The following is a 15,981-nucleotide window of genomic DNA, read 5'->3' as shown; positions in this document are numbered from 1 at the left end:
AGTTACACATGTATAAAACCCCTGTGTAAAGCGTACAGTTACACATGTATAAAACCCTTGTGTAAAGCGTTCAGTTACATATGTATAAAACCCTAGGGTAAAGCGCACAGTTACTGTGTAAAGTGTACAGTTACACATGTATAAAACCCTTGTGTAAAGCGTACAGTTACACGTGTATAAACCCCCTGTGGAAAGTGTACAGTTACACGTGTATATAACCCCTGTATAAAACGTACAGTTACACATATATAAAACCCTTGTGTAAAGTGTACAGTTACACTTGTCGTGTATATAACCCCTGTATAAAGCATACAGTTACACATGTATAAAACCCCTGTGTAAAGGGTACAGTTACACGTGTATATAACATAAATAAAAAGAGAGAAGCGCTCAACCTAGGAACGAAAAATAGCATAATAGCTTGTTCTATGACTAGTTACCACCCTAGAAGCAGCCTCTTTTTGCTCAATATGTGCCTTTCACAGAAAACTTTCCTGTAGCATATCAGTCTGATCCTGACTTAACAGTGCAGTCCAGCCCTGAAATACCAGGCAATCCCTCTCTGAACAAGAGAAACAGCAAAACCCCAGACATACGTTTCAGCCTATTGTGGGCCTCATCAGTGAGGTGCAGCCATATCCCTCTAGGCACACTGAGCAACGGGTCCACGTCTGGATTCCCGCATCACACTTAGGGAGACTTCCCCAAGTGTCATAATTTGCATAAATAAAAAGAGAGAAGCGCTCAACCTGGGAACGAACAATAGCATAATAGCTTGTTCTATGGCTAGTTACCACCCTAGAAGCAGCCTCTTTTTGCTCAATATGTGCCTTTCACAGAGAAGAACTTTCCTGTAGCATATCAGTCTGATCCTGACTTAACAGTGCAGTCCAGCCCTGAAATACCAGGCAATTCCTCTCTGAATGAGAGAAACGGCAAAACCCCAGACGTACGTTTCGGCCTATTGTGGGCCTCGTCAGTGAGGTGCAACCATATCCCTCTAGGCATACTGAGCAACGTGTATACACGTGTATCTAACCCCTGTATAAAGCTTACAGTTAAACTTGTATAAAACCCTTGTGTAAAGTGTAGTTACACATGTAATAAAACCCCTGTGTAAAGCTTTCAGTTACAGATATATAAAAATCATGTGTAAAGCAAGCCCCTGTGTATTGTGTATAGTTACACATGTATATAACTCCTTTGTAAAACGTACAGTTAAACATGTAAAAATCCTATGTGCAACACATACATTTACACATGTATAAACCCTCTATATAAACCCTCTGTGTAAAGCGTATTCTTAAACATGTATAAAACCACTGTGTAAAGCGTACAGTTACACATGTATAAACCTTCTGTGTAAAGTGTATAAAATCTCTGTGTAAAACGTACAGTTACTAGGGTTGCCAGGTGTCCAGTATTCAACCGGACAGTCCAGCATTTGAAAATATCCCAATAAAGGGATATAAAAGAGCGCTGGTGTTTGAAAAGAAAAATAATATACAATTTAATTTGGTGGCGCCCTCTTTCTATTCTTCTTCAACACTAGTCCAGCATTTTAGCAGGCTGTCCAGTAAAATCTGTACAAAAATACTGTCTAGTATTTTTAAAGATCCCTGTCAGCTAAATGTAAAGGGTCTTCTAGGCCTTTATGCATTAGAAATATGGCACAAAAAGAAGTTACACTGCGCATTTTCTATTATATGTGTTACAGGCAACCATGGGGGTGTTCAATCATTGCTGGGTGTGTACCTCTAGCAGCCAAGGGGGTCACATCATTGCTCTGTACATGTGTTACTGGCAACCAAGGGGAAAAAATGACTGCTTAGTTGTGAAAAATATATGTGGTGGGATCAAGGGTGGGGCCTAAGGTTGAGCTTTTGTGGAGACATTGGGGTCAATTTATTAAATGCCAGGTGGACAAGATTTGCTATAGCATACGCTGTTGGCATTTAACATTGCACAAGCATTTCTTGTAAAATGCTTGTGCAATGCCGCCCCCTGCTCAAATCAGCGGCTAACAGGGGGTGACAATCATACCGATCGGATCAGTGGCGGACAAGTTAAGGAGGTCTTACGACTGCTGCTTCTTAACTTATGTTTCCGGCAAGCTGGAAACATCAGGCGTAGAAAGCAGCATCCACTGCTTGTTAAATCTACCCCATTGTGTGAACCCAGCTACGTCCCGAAACCAATTACCGGTCACCCGGTATTTTTATGAAGCACAGCTGGAAACCCAAACAGTTACACTTGTATAAAACTAGGGTGAACCTCTGTCCCGGACAGTCCTAGTCCATAATTTAAAAGGGACCATTCGAGACGCCTGAATTTTGCTCCTGTGTCCCGAATTGCCTTGAAATTTGGCCTCATCAAATAACAACACATTAGTTAGTACTATACAGTCTAGTCTAGAGCTGTGCTGTAACACTTGTCAATCACCACCGCAGTGCACCCCCCACAGATACCACCCACACCTGTCAGTCATTTAGCACCCCTGCCCACAGTGACCTCATCAGACAGTAGGCAGGCAAGCATCAGACTTGGAGGCAGACCTAGGAGTGTTTTTTGGGAACTGGGAGCAGAGATCTCTCCAGTAGGCTAGCAGCCGGCAGGGATATCATTAAAAGCAAAGCTGGCAAGAGAGGTCTCTGCTCTTCTGCCTGCTGTCCTTAGCAGCTATCGACTGTGTGGATTGTGAGGTGACTTCTGGTGACAGACTCAGCTTTTGGCAGTAATTTGATAGGCCTCTCAGCCTCAGCAGTGTGTGTGTGTGTGGTGCACTACCACAATTTCTTCCCTGTGTTTGGTTTAATTTGTGAAAAAAAGTACCCCACTACCCCATTGTGTGAACCCAGCTACGTCCCGAAACCAATTACCGGTCGCCCGGTATTTTTATGAAGCACAGCTGGAAACCCAAACAGTTACACTTGTATAAAACTAGGGTGAACCTCTGTCCCGGACAGTCCTAGTCCATAATTTAAAAGGGACCATTCGAGACGCCTGAAATTTGCTCCTGTGTCCCGAATTGTCTTGAAATTTGGCCTCATCAAATAACAACACATTAGTTAGTACTATACAGTCTAGTCTAGAGCTGTGCTGTAACACTTGTCAATCACCACTGCAGTGCACCCCCCACAGATACCACCCACACCTGTCAGTCATTTAGCACCCCTGCCCACAGTGACCTCATCAGACAGTAGGCAGGCAAGCATCAGACTTGGAGGCAGACCTAGGAGTGTTTTTTGGGAACTGGGAGCAGAGATCTCTCCAGTAGGCTAGCAGCCGGCAGGGATATCATTAAAAGCAAAGCTGGCAAGAGAGGTCTCTGCTCTTCTGCCTGCTGTCCTTAGCAGCTATCGACTGTGTGGATTGTGTGGTGACTTCTGGGGACAGACTCAGCTTTTGGCAGGAATTTGATAGGCCTCTCAGCCTCAGCAGTGTGTGTGTGTGTGGTGCACTACCACAATTTCTTCCCTGTGTTTGGTTTAATTTGTGAAAAAAAGTTCATTTTTGATTGTGAGTCCATCCACCTGACACCGACATACTGGCCAGTAAATCAGGCTAGCAGACTGAAGATAGACTTGCAACAATAATACAAAAAATCTAATTTAAAAATATCAGGCTCCTCAAATTCAAAATGGGGTAATACTTAACTTTATTCATAATATTTTACTCCTCATCATAGGGGTTTTATTTTTTGTTAAAAAATAATTTGTGGCTCCTTACCATATAAGGGTTAACAGTACAAGTACAACTTTGTAAAGTTTACTCTTTATCATAGGGGTTTTCTTAAAAATATGTGTGGCTCCTTACCCTTAAGGGTTAACTGCAGAACTTTATCATTTTTGCTTCTTATCATAGGGGTTTTGTTATTATTTGTGGCTCCTTACCATAGGGTTAACAATACAACTGTATAATTTTTACTACTTATCATAGGGGATTTCTTAAAAATATTTGTGGCTTAATAATTATATATAAATTCATTTTATGTTTGTTTTTAAAAGGATTTGTGTCCCTCCCAGTTGTTACCATAGCATTTAATAAAAAATATCCAGTCATTTTATATTTCTCATTCTTTGAAAACATTTCTCAGCAGTTCCTACCATCTTTAATAGTACAACTATAAACAGTAATTTTATATTTATATACAGAAATGGCATCAAAGAGGCATAAGTGCACCTTTAATAAACAGCTACAAAAGGAATTTCCATTCATCCTAAAGATCTGTGTATCAGACTCTGATAATACTGTAAGTACCATATTTGGATTTAGTCCTAAAGGGAAATGTACATAGTCATAAAGTAGAAAGTGAACTATATTGCAACCCAATTAAATCTAACACCCTGCTTCATGCAAAAAGTTCCCATCCTAAATGCACAGGCTTTGGGATGATAAAATGTGAATTCATAAGATTAAAAAGAAATTGCACCAACTCAGAAACCTTTATGTCAGAAAGCATTCAGTTGAAGAATTTTTTTTCTCAAGAGAGAATATTAGGCCATAATGATTGATAGAGCCTTATCACAAGTACACAAATTGGATATATCATCCTTATTAAGTGATAAGACGCAATACAGAAAGAATTTAAAGAAAGATTATATAACTTTCAGTACTAAATATAGTAGGCAATATGATGAGGCTGTTAAGATCATTAAAAAGCATGTGCCCATTCTTATGGGCGATGAATTGCTGAATCCAGTAATTAAGAGAGGTTGTCGTTTTATTTCAAAATGTAACAAGACTTTGGGAAACTGCTTGTCTCCAAGCATGGTCCGCACTTCTGCAATGCATAGCAGTTGGCTATCGTGTAAAGGTCACTACAAATGTAGTAGACATAATTGCAAAGCATGAAGACATGCTTTGGTGGCTAAACAATTTCAGTTCAAAGTCACACAGAAGATTTATGACTTGGATCACTGTACCAATTGTAGGTCTAACCAGGGCCGGCTCAAGCATGGGACCAAGTGGGTCCAATGGACCCATCACCCAGGCAGCACTTAACAAGGGGCAGCAATTGTGCAATTGTGCATAAGCATTGGTTGTATGCAGGTAGGGAGGCTTAGTAAGGTCAGCGACCAGGCTGGTATGTTGATATGCTAATCAGTAATGTTACTATTGGGGGGTGTCATTTCATTCTCAGACCCAGGCAGCACAATATCTTGACAAATGTCATGACTAATATATATTTTCCTACACAACTATGCTTGCCTTATGTATTTATTATGGTATTTATTTGGTGTTTTATTATTAGCTGTTTCTATATGACTGATGTATATATATATCTGGTATATCTATTCAATTGTTATCATTTTATGTCTCATTGACTTAACTTTTTATTATCATAACTTTTCCGATTGCAGCTTGTGCTATTCGCACACCCATCATTTTGGCCGTCATCGATTGGCCATATGTGACGTTTTCGTCATATCCGTATCATTTGAGGGGTGTGTGTATAGGTCCGGCTTGTGATAGGCTTAAAGTTTTTACAAGTAGAGCAGGCTCCTAATGTTCAGTATCAGCCTGATGAAACGACCTGTAGGTCGAGAAACGCGTTGCTGTATGCTGTATATATTTTAAACTTTTTAACCACATTAAACTTCTGAGTTTATACAACCTGCTCTACGTTTGGCTTTGTTGCTTGGTCCGCTGACTTGTCTATCAAATTGTAGAGGCCGGTGACTGGATTTCCTTCAGACAGCTCCCACCGTGACGTTGCTCCTAGGTTATCGCTGATTGGCCATCGGTATCCACGTGCAGGTTCCAGTGATATCGTCTGTCGGGCGACTTAAGGTCCTGTACTGCGCTGTGAGGCACACGTTTGTGCCACTATCCTTGTGAGTACCCTTGCTGTTGGGCTGCTGTGTTAGCTTTGTCTCCTCTTTGCAAGACGATATTGTCCCATGAGGCGCCTCTGTCTTCTGTTTTCATAGGTTTCTTCCTTCGTATACATTCTCAAGAGTGCTGCCTGACCGGAGAAGTGATTCGTTGTTTTAGGACTCTTAGGATCTATAGCATTGGTGTCTACTAATCATTTGCGCACCTCCCATAGAGACTCCTTGCTCTATTATTTTAAATGATAATAGGTATATACTATTCATTTAACAATTTAGGCATGATAAATTTCTTGAAAAGGTAGAGCAGTTAGCTGCAACTATCACACACTTTTACACTGTCATAGTTTCCCGACTTGATTATTGTAATAGCCTACTAAGTGGCCTTCCTCTCTCGCGGCTCTGCCCCTTCAATCCATCCTAAATGCCTCTGCCAGGATAATCCACCTTTCCCACCACTCTGTATCTGCTGCCCCTCTCTGTGAGTCCCTTCACTGGCTCCCCATTCACATCAGAATTTAATTCACAATGCTCTCACTGACCTAAAAATCCCTTACCAATGCTGTTCCCCCCACCTGTTCCTAAGATCAAGCAATTATCTTCTCCTTGCATCTTCTACCATCACCTCCTCCCATGCTAGACTGCAGGACTTCTCTTGTGCAGCATGAAAACACACTGGAACGCACTTAATCATGCTGTACGACTTTCCCCTAATCTGTCCTCCATTAAATGCTCCCTAAAGACATTTATGTTCAGAGAAGTCTATCATCCAACTCAGTAACAAATTAATTCCACTTACCTAATAACTGCCTGCATCTAACTCTGTACTAAAATCTTTCTCACCCTTGTAGTCCCCACCTCCTGTTTCTCACCCATCTATATTGTAAGTTCCCACGGGAATAGGGACCTCAATTCCTCCTGTATTTGTTTGAAAAATGTTGTCCTGTCTCTTAAAAATATTGCATCATTGTTGTACTTTTATCTTTTGTACCCATGAACAGCTCTGCAGACTTTGTTGGCTCTTTATAAATAAAGAATAATAAAAAATCCAAAGATGCAATTAATTTATTTGCATTTAAATTTTGACTGGAATTTACCTTTAATGTAAAAGTGTTTATTATACACAACTGGGTAATGGGTAATAAAAGGATTATAAATTTGAAAATTTTAAGTAAACTGTCCCTTTAGCAAGTATTTTCCTATTTCAACTATTTTTACATTCAAAAGACCACATCGTCGATAGTTTTGGGGTGTCCTAAATTTTGGTCTGAGGTGTCCTGAATTTGGGTTTTGGAAACCTGGTCACCTTTATAAAACTCCTGTGTAAAGCGTACAGTTACACATGTATAAACCCCCTGTGTAAAGCGTACAGTTACACATGTATAGAATCTCTGTGTAAAGCGTACAGTTACACATGTATAAACCCCCTGTGTAAAGCGTACATTTACACATGTAAAAAACCCTTGTGTAAAGCTACAGTTATGCATGTATAAAACCCTGTGTAAAAGTGCACAGTTACATGTGTGTAAATCCCTTGTGTAAAATGTACAGTTACACATGTACAGTATATATCCCTTGTGTAAAGCATACAGTTAAACGTATATAAAACCCCTGTGTAAAGCGTACATTCACACATGTATAAAACCCTGTGTAAAAGCGCACAGTTACATGTGTGTAAATCCCTTGTGTAAAGTGTACAGTTACACATGTACAGTATATATCCCTTGTGTAAAGCATACTGTTACACATGTATAAAACCCTGTGTAAAAGCGCATAGTTACATGTGTGTAAATCCTTTGGCCTCTAGTTATCAAGCCGTCAGCCGCAAATACGTTGGAATTCCGCAGCGTATTTGTGGCGAGGCTGATTCGCCTTAGTTATCAACCCCTACTGCCCGGCAAAAGTAGAATATAGTGATGTAACATACGATCTGCCAGACTCAGTCCGACACAGATCGATGGTTACGTCACTACAGATGTTCCGAACGCAAGTTCGACACAATCTGACTACTTTTGGTAGTTATCAAACTACTACCAGGTACTCTCGCCACTATTCCGGGCCAGCGTACCTGGATTTCAATCCGCCGCCCTGGAGGCGGTGGATCCCATAGGAATCAATGGGAGTCTGACCATAGGGAAAGCTCATGTTCGCTGCTGCCCGATATCCCATTGATTCCTATGGGAGATGTATACACCTAACACCCTAACATGTACCCCGAGTCTAAACACCCCTAATTTGCCCCCCCTACACCGCCGCAACTAAAAAAATGTATTACCCCCTAAACTGCCGCTCCTGGGCCCCGCCGCAACTATAATAAACATGTTAACCCCTAAACCGCCACTCCCGGACCCCGCCGCCACCTACATTATACATATTAACCCCTAATCTGCCGCTCCCTATACCGCCGCCACCTACATAAACTTATTAACCCCTATCCTGCGGATCCCGGACCCCGCCGCAACTAAATAAATTGTTTAACCCCTAAACCGCCGCTCCCGGACCCCGCCGCCACCTATATTAAAGTTATTAACCCCTATCCTGCCCCCCCTATACCGCCGCCACCTATATTAAAATTATTAACCCCTAAACCTAAGTCTAACACTAACCCTAACCCCCCATAACTTAAATATTATTTTAATAAATCTAAATAATATTACTTGTATTAACTAAATTGATCCTATTTAAAACTAAATACTTACCTGTAAAATAAACCCTAAGATAGCTAAAATATAACTAATAATTACATTGTAGCTATTTTAGGATTTATTTTTATTTTACAGGCAACTTTGTATTTATTTTAACTAGGTGCAATAGCTATTAAATAGTTATTAACTATTTAATAGCTACCTAGTTAAAACACTTACAAAATTACCTGTAAAATAAATCCTAACCTAAGTTACAATTAAACCTAACACTATACTATCATTAAATAAATTAATTAAATTACCTTCAATTACCTAAAATAAAATTAAATAAACTAAACTATAGTACCAAACCCCCCCCCCACTAAATTACAGAAAACAAAAAAGAATTACAAGAAGTTTAAATTAATTACACCTAATCTAAGCCCCCTAATAAAATAATAAAGCCCCCCAAAATAAAAAAATGCCCTACCGTATTCTAAATTACAAAGTAACCAGCTCTTTTACCAGCCCTTAAAAGGGCTTTTTGTGGGGGAATTGCCCCAAAGTAATCAGCTCTTTTACCTGAAAAAAAAATACAACCCCCCCAACATTAAAACCCACATACCCCTACTCTAACCCACCCAAACCCCCCTTAAAAAAACCTAACACTAACCCCCTGAAGATCACCCTACCTGGAGCCGTCTTCACCCAACCGGGCCGAAATCTTCATCCAAGTGGCGCAGAAGAGGTCCTCCATCCAGCAGAAGTCTTCATCCAGGCGGCGTCTTCAATCTTCATTCATCCGGAGCGGAGCCATCTTCAAAGGAGCCGACGCGGAGCCATCCTCTTCAACCGACGACTGAACGACGAATGAAGGTTCCTTTAAGGGATGTCTTCCAAGATGGCGTCCCTCAAATTCCGATTGGCTGATAGGATTCTATCAGCCAATCGGAATTAAGGTAGGAAAAATCTGATTGGCTGATTCAATCAGCCAATCAGATTGAAGTTCAATATGATTGGCTGATCCAATCAGCCAATCGGATTGAGCTCGCATTCTATTGGCTGATCGGAACAGCCAATAGAATGCGAGCTCAATCTGATTGGATCAGCCAATCGGATTAAACTGCAATCTGATTGGCTGATTGAATCAGCCAATCAGATTTTTCCTACCTTAATTCCGATTGGCTGATAGAATCCTATCAGCCAATCGGAATTTGAGGGACGCCATCTTGGATGACGTCCCTTAAAGGAACCTTCATTCATCGTTCAGTCGTCGGTTGAAGAGGATGGCTCCGCGTCGGCTCCTTTGAAGATGGCTCCGCTCCGGATGAATGAAGATTGAAGACGCCGCCTGGATGAAGACTTCTGCTGGATGGAGGACCTCTTCTGCGCCACTTGGATGAAGATTTCGGCCCGGTTGGGTGAAGACGGCTCCAGGTAGGGTGATCTTCAGGGGGTTAGTGTTAGGTTTTTTTAAGGGGGGTTTGGGTGGGTTAGAGTAGGGGTATGTGGGTTTTAATGTTGGGGGGGTTGTATTTTTTTTTCAGGTAAAAGAGCTGATTACTTTGGGGCAATTCCCCCACAAAAAGCCCTTTTAAGGGCTGGTAAAAGAGCTGGTTACTTTGTAATTTAGAATACTGTAGGGCATTTTTTTATTTTGGGGGGCTTTATTATTTTATTAGGGGGCTTAGATTAGGTGTAATTAGTTTAAACTTCTTGTAATTCTTTTTTGTTTTCTGTAATTTAGTGGGGGGGGTTTGGTACTATAGATTAGTTTATTTAATTTTATTTTATTTTAGGTGATTGAAGGTAATTTAATTAATTTATTTAATGATAGTGTAGTGTTAGGTTTAATTGTAACTTAGGTTAGGATTTATTTTACAGGTAATTTTGTAAGTATTTTAACTAGGTAGCTATTAAATAGTTAATAACTATTTAAAAGCTATTGCACCTAGTTAAAATAAATACAAAGTTGCCTGTAAAATAAAAATAAATCCTAAAATAGCTACAATATAATTATTAGTAATATTGTAGCTATCTTAGGGTTTATTTTACAGGTAAGTATTTAGTTTTAAATAGGAATAATTTAGTTAATAATAGTAAGTTTTATTTAGATTTATTAAAATAATATTAAAGTTAGAGGGGTGTTAGTGTTAGACTTAGGTTTAGGGGTTAATAAGTTTAATATAGGTGATGGCGGGGTCCGGGAGCGGCGTTTTAGGGGTTAATGAGTTTAATGTAGGTTGCGGCTGTGTAGTGGGGGGCAGGATAGGGGTTAATAACTTTAATATAGGTGGCGGTGGGCTCTGGGTCCGGTGGTTTAGAGGTTAAACAATTTATTTGTGATGGGGTCCGGGATCCGCAGGATAGGGGTTAATAACTTGAATATAGGTGGCGGCGGTGTAGTGGGGGGCAGGATAGGGGTTAATAGGTATGATGTAGGTGGCAGAGGGGTCCGGGAGTGGCGGTTTAGGGGTTAATACATTTATTATAGTTGCAGCGGGGTCCAGGAGTGGCGGTTTAGGGGGTAATAACTTTATTTAGTTGTGGGGGGCTCCGGGAGCGGTGGTTTAGGGGGTAAAACAATGTAGTTTAGTGTGGGTGCTTAGTGACAGGCTATCAAAAAAGCTGCAAAGAAGCCGATGAGCAGCGAGATCGATGACTGTCAGTTAACAACAGTCTGCTGCTCATCGCTCCGTACTTGGTGCGCGGCTTCTTGACAGCTTTTTTGATAACTTTGGCGAACGTATTCAGGTCCGCGGCGGCGATGGTAGGCGAGCTTAGGCGAGCGTATTGGGCCGGCGAATGCAGGTAAGTAGACGGCTTCATAACTAGAGGCCTTTGTGTAAAGTGTACAGTTACACATGTACAGTATATATCCCTTGTGTAAAGCATAAGGTTACACATCTATAAAATCCTTGTATAAAGCGTACAGTTACACATGTATATAAACCCTGTATAAAACGTACAGTTACACATGTATAAAACCCTTGTATAAAGCATACAGTTACACATGTATAAAATCCTTGTATAAAGCGTACAGTTACACATGTATAAAACCCTTGTGTAAATGTGTGCAGTTACATGTGTGTAAAACCCTTGTGTAAAGTGTACAGTTACACGTATATAAAACCCCTGTGTAAAGCGTACATTTACATGCGTGTAAAACCCTTAAGTAATGTGTACAGTTACACATGTACAGTATATATCCCTTGTGTAAAGCATAAGGTTACACATATATAAAACCCTTGTATAAAGCGTACAGTTACACATGTATAAAACCCTTGTGTAAATGTGTGCAGTTACATGTGTGTAAAACCCTTGTGTAAAGTGTACAGTTACACGTATATAAAACCCCTGTGTAAAGCGTACATTTACATGCGTGGCAAACCCTTAAGTAATGTGTACAGTTACACATGTACAGTATATATCCTTTGTGTAAAGCATAAGGTTACACATATATAAAACCCTTGTATAAAGCGTACAGTTACACATGTAAAAACTGTGGAAAGCATACAGTTACAAATAAATATAAAATGTATATAAATATATCATGAAATGTATACTAACATGTAGTCTGAGGGTTTCACACAATGGGCCAGATTACAAGTGGAGAGCAAATTAACGCTTACACTTGAGCATTAATTGTGCTAGAAGTAATTTTTTTGCGCTTGGCGGGTTGCGCTCCTATTATGAGTTGAAAGTAAACTGTTTTCGCTCTTGCTCTAACCCGACAAGCACAAAAAGAAGATTGCTTGCGTGTTCACATATTCCCCCCATAAAAGTCAATAGAGAAAAACCTAACATCCGACTCTCGTGCAAACCTGATCGTATATTCTCATTTGCGCTAACTCAAAATGAAAATATTATTATTATTATTATTCTTTATTTATAAAGCGCCAACAGATTCCGCAGCGCTGTCCATGGGTACAAAGATAAAAGTACAGTACAATACAATATAGAAGACACCAAAGTTTAACAAAACAAATACAGGGGGAATTGAGGGCCCTGTTCCCGTGGGAACTTACAATCTAGATGGTAGGAGGGTGAGAAACAGGAGGTGGGGACTGCAAAGGTGAGAATGATGTTAGTGTGGAGTTAGATGGGGCAGCAGTTAGGCAGGTAGAATTCATTTTTTACTGATTTAGAGATAGGCTTCCATGAACAGAAAGGTCTTTAGGGAGCGTTTAAAGGATAAAAGGTTAGGGGAAAGTCTAACAGCTCTGGGAAGTTCATTCCAGATGGTTGGTGCTGCACGAGAGAAGTCCTGTAGCCTGGCATGGGAGGAGGTGATGGTAGAAGATGCAAGGAGCAGATCATTGTTGGATCTTAGGGGGCGGGCTGGAGTATATTTCTTGATGAGTGAGGACAGGTAGGGGGGGGCTACGTTGGTAAGGGCTTTGTAGGTCAGGATGAGAATTTTGAATTTAATTCTGCTGTGGATGGGTAGCCAGTGAAGGGACTCGCAGAGAGGTGCAGCAGATACAGAGCGTCGGGAGGGGTGGATTAGCCTAGCAGAGGCATTTAGGATGGATTGAAGAGGGGAGAGGCGGGAGAGAGGGAGGCCAGTTAGTAGGTTATTACAGTAGTCAAGTCGGGAGATTGGGAGATTACCAGGGAGTGGATTAGCTGTTTAGTAGTTTCAGCACTCAGAAATGGACGGATTTTGGAGATATTGCGTAGATGGTTGCGACAGGAGGAAGAGAGCAATTGGATGTGGGGAATGAAGGACAGATTGGAGTCAAGTGTAACTCCTAGGACACGGACTTGGGGTGATGGGGAGATAGTGGTATCACCAACAGTGATTGAAAAGTTAGGAACCGGGGTAGAATTAGAGGGGGGGATTAGAAGGAGCTCAGTCTTGGACATATTGATTTTTAGGTGGTGAGAGGCCATCCAAGAAGAAATGCCAGATAAGCAGACACCGATGTGAGCAAGGATAGAAGGAGAGAGTGAAGGGGCGGATAGGTAGATCTGGGTATCATCAGCATAGAGGTGGTAGTTGAAGCCATAGCTACTGATAAGTTTTCCCAGTGAGGATGTATAAATAGAGAAGAGTAGGGGACCCAGAACAGAGCCTTGAGGTACTCCAACAGACAGAGGCAATGGAGAGGAGTCGCCACCAGCAAAGGAGACAGAAAAGGACCTATTAGAGAGATAAGAGTGGATCCAGGAAAGGGCAGTGTCAGAGAGCCCAAAGGAGCTGAGAGTCCGTAGAAGGGGATGGTCAACTGTGTCAAAGGCAGCAGACAGATCAAGTAAGATAAGTATTGAGTAGTGGCCATTTTTTTTAGCATATGAATATTTCACATTCCAATCTTCTGTACATAGAAGAATATGTTTTATTTATTCATAAATACATATTTCTACATATCTGATGATATTTTGGTACAATATATATCTATATATAACAGTGTATATATATATAGGAATATCTATTTATAAATACATAGAACATATTCTCCTATGTGCAGAACATTGGAATGTAAAAATATTTACAGTAAATACACACTATAATACTTTATTAAAAATGAATATTGCATAAATATGTTTTTACATGTTTTCATCTACTTAACTGTAAAGGGCACTTATATATATGTAATCTATATACTGTATGTGTACATATATACATATATAAACATCTTTAGAGATGTATATGTATGTATCTCTATGTTAAAGCCCTTTGGCTGCCATTTTTTTCCTAACACCTTAGATCTCATATATTTGAGCCTTGATCACTTTTGAGTGCAATATTTTTTTTAAATATTTTTTATTAGGTAGTGCTATTATGAGTGTAACTGTACTTTGTAATGTATTTTTTATGTGTTTTGTGCCACTTCTATGCTTAAAAGGATCTGAAACACAAATCAATCAAATAGAACATGTAATTTTAAACAACTTTATATTATCTTCTACTATCAATTTTTCTTTGTTCATTTGAAAGAGCACTAGAGGGTAGCACTAGTTCTTGCCCTGTAGTGTTCTACATTAACTTCACATTAACACATCTATTAGGATGCTAATGTGAAAACCTTCAGTTGTATTTGAATGCGCTTGAACTTGTGAGCAAATTTTAATTATTATTATTATTATTATTATTATTATTATTATTAAACTGGTGTAAATTTTATTGCACAAGAACTGTGTTCTTTTCTGTTTTAGCTCTCCACACCTTTGCAGAGTTCACTGGATTATGCGTGGCCTGGAATGACCACTGTTTTTCTGAGGAGCTGCAGCACTAAGGAGAACATGCTTCAAGATTACACTCTATGGGGCCGATTTATCATGTTCGGGCAGACATGATCCGCTGTAGCGAATCATGTCCGCCCGACAACGATAAATGCCGACAGCATTCATCATTGCACAAGCATGTCTTGTGAACTGCTTGTGCAATGCCGCCCCCTGCACATTCGCAGCTAATCGGCCGCTAGCAGGGGGTGTCAATCATCCTGATCGTATCCGATCAGGATTATTGCTGTCCGCCACCTCTGAGTTAAGGAGCAGCGGTCTTAAGAACGCTGCTTCTTAGCTTATGTTTCCGGCTTTTTTTAGGCTCGCGCAGAAACTGCCGCATTCGCAGCATCATAAATCAGCCCCTATGTTTGCCTGGATGTGTATATTGTAAGACTGGCAACCATACATCTTATTTGGAAGTAAGCCTGTGCTTTTTGTATATATATATATATTGTTTTTAGTATTTAATGGACAAATATACAGTAAACAATAAAAAATATGCAACCAGGTCTTTTCAAGAATAGAGCTAATAAATAAGGCATTATTTACTTTAGTCTCTCCCCAGGCTCCTCCTATTACTATATATAGACAGCAGTTACATGAATATTGATTACTTTTGCAATCAATGTATTCATCTTATTACACTGGTGCAAAACATATGTATAGTGCTTCACTCCATGCTTTAACAACCAAAGGCAATGAAAGAGTTGTAGCAATGCAGATAATAACCTCCCCCAGTCTAAGAATCACACACACTGCTCTTATGCAGCAGCAGACACCATTAATAAAGCGTGACTGTAATGTCAGTGATATAGACTCTGTAGCAACACAATAACACTGATGACATATCTCATGCACTGACCTTAGCAGCAACAAGGGTTTATTTGTCATAAGCATCCAGAGCCTCCATCACACCCACAGACTGCTATGTGCGGCTAAATCTCGTGAGAGCTAGAACAGAGCAGCTGGGAGAGGGGCGGGCTACTTGGTATCCAAGATAAACATGTCATGGTGATCCCCTTCAAAAATAACAGAGGGAGAATATACAACCATATGGCACTGGTATAAAACACATTGCAATGGTGTTAGCTAAAACTTATGTGCAAATAAAATGCTTATTCTGCATATTAATCAGTGACTTTGCAAGGAACAAGACAGATCCTTTGAAGTCAGCCGCAATCTATTATCTATACATCTACACACAATGTTTTAATGCACGTTGATCACTGTATTTAATTCTAAAATGTATCATTTATGTCATCTTAAAATGCAGCATTTAAAATAAAAAA

At 40.1% G+C, this 15,981-nt stretch overlaps 1 protein-coding gene across 4 annotated transcripts in view; it reads right to left on the bottom strand.

The window, feature by feature from the left end:
* Positions 1–15,637, bottom strand: part of NAT14 (N-acetyltransferase 14 (putative)) — an 81,862-nt gene extending 66,225 nt beyond the window's left edge. The window contains exon 1 of one of the 4 annotated variants that reach the window (XM_053690599.1): positions 15,555–15,637. The gene's annotated coding sequence lies outside the window, so the exon portion shown is untranslated. The remainder of the gene's footprint in view (positions 1–15,554) is intronic. The other 3 variants (XM_053690600.1, XM_053690601.1, XM_053690602.1) reach the window with 3 other exon arrangements.
* Positions 15,638–15,981: the final 344 nt, after the last annotated feature.

Source organism: Bombina bombina, chromosome 8 (genome assembly GCF_027579735.1).
Source record: "Bombina bombina isolate aBomBom1 chromosome 8, aBomBom1.pri, whole genome shotgun sequence".
Lineage (NCBI taxonomy): Eukaryota > Metazoa > Chordata > Amphibia > Anura > Bombinatoridae > Bombina > Bombina bombina.
Note: the sequence above shows the minus strand (reverse complement) of the source record. Positions and strands in the feature narration are given on the sequence as shown.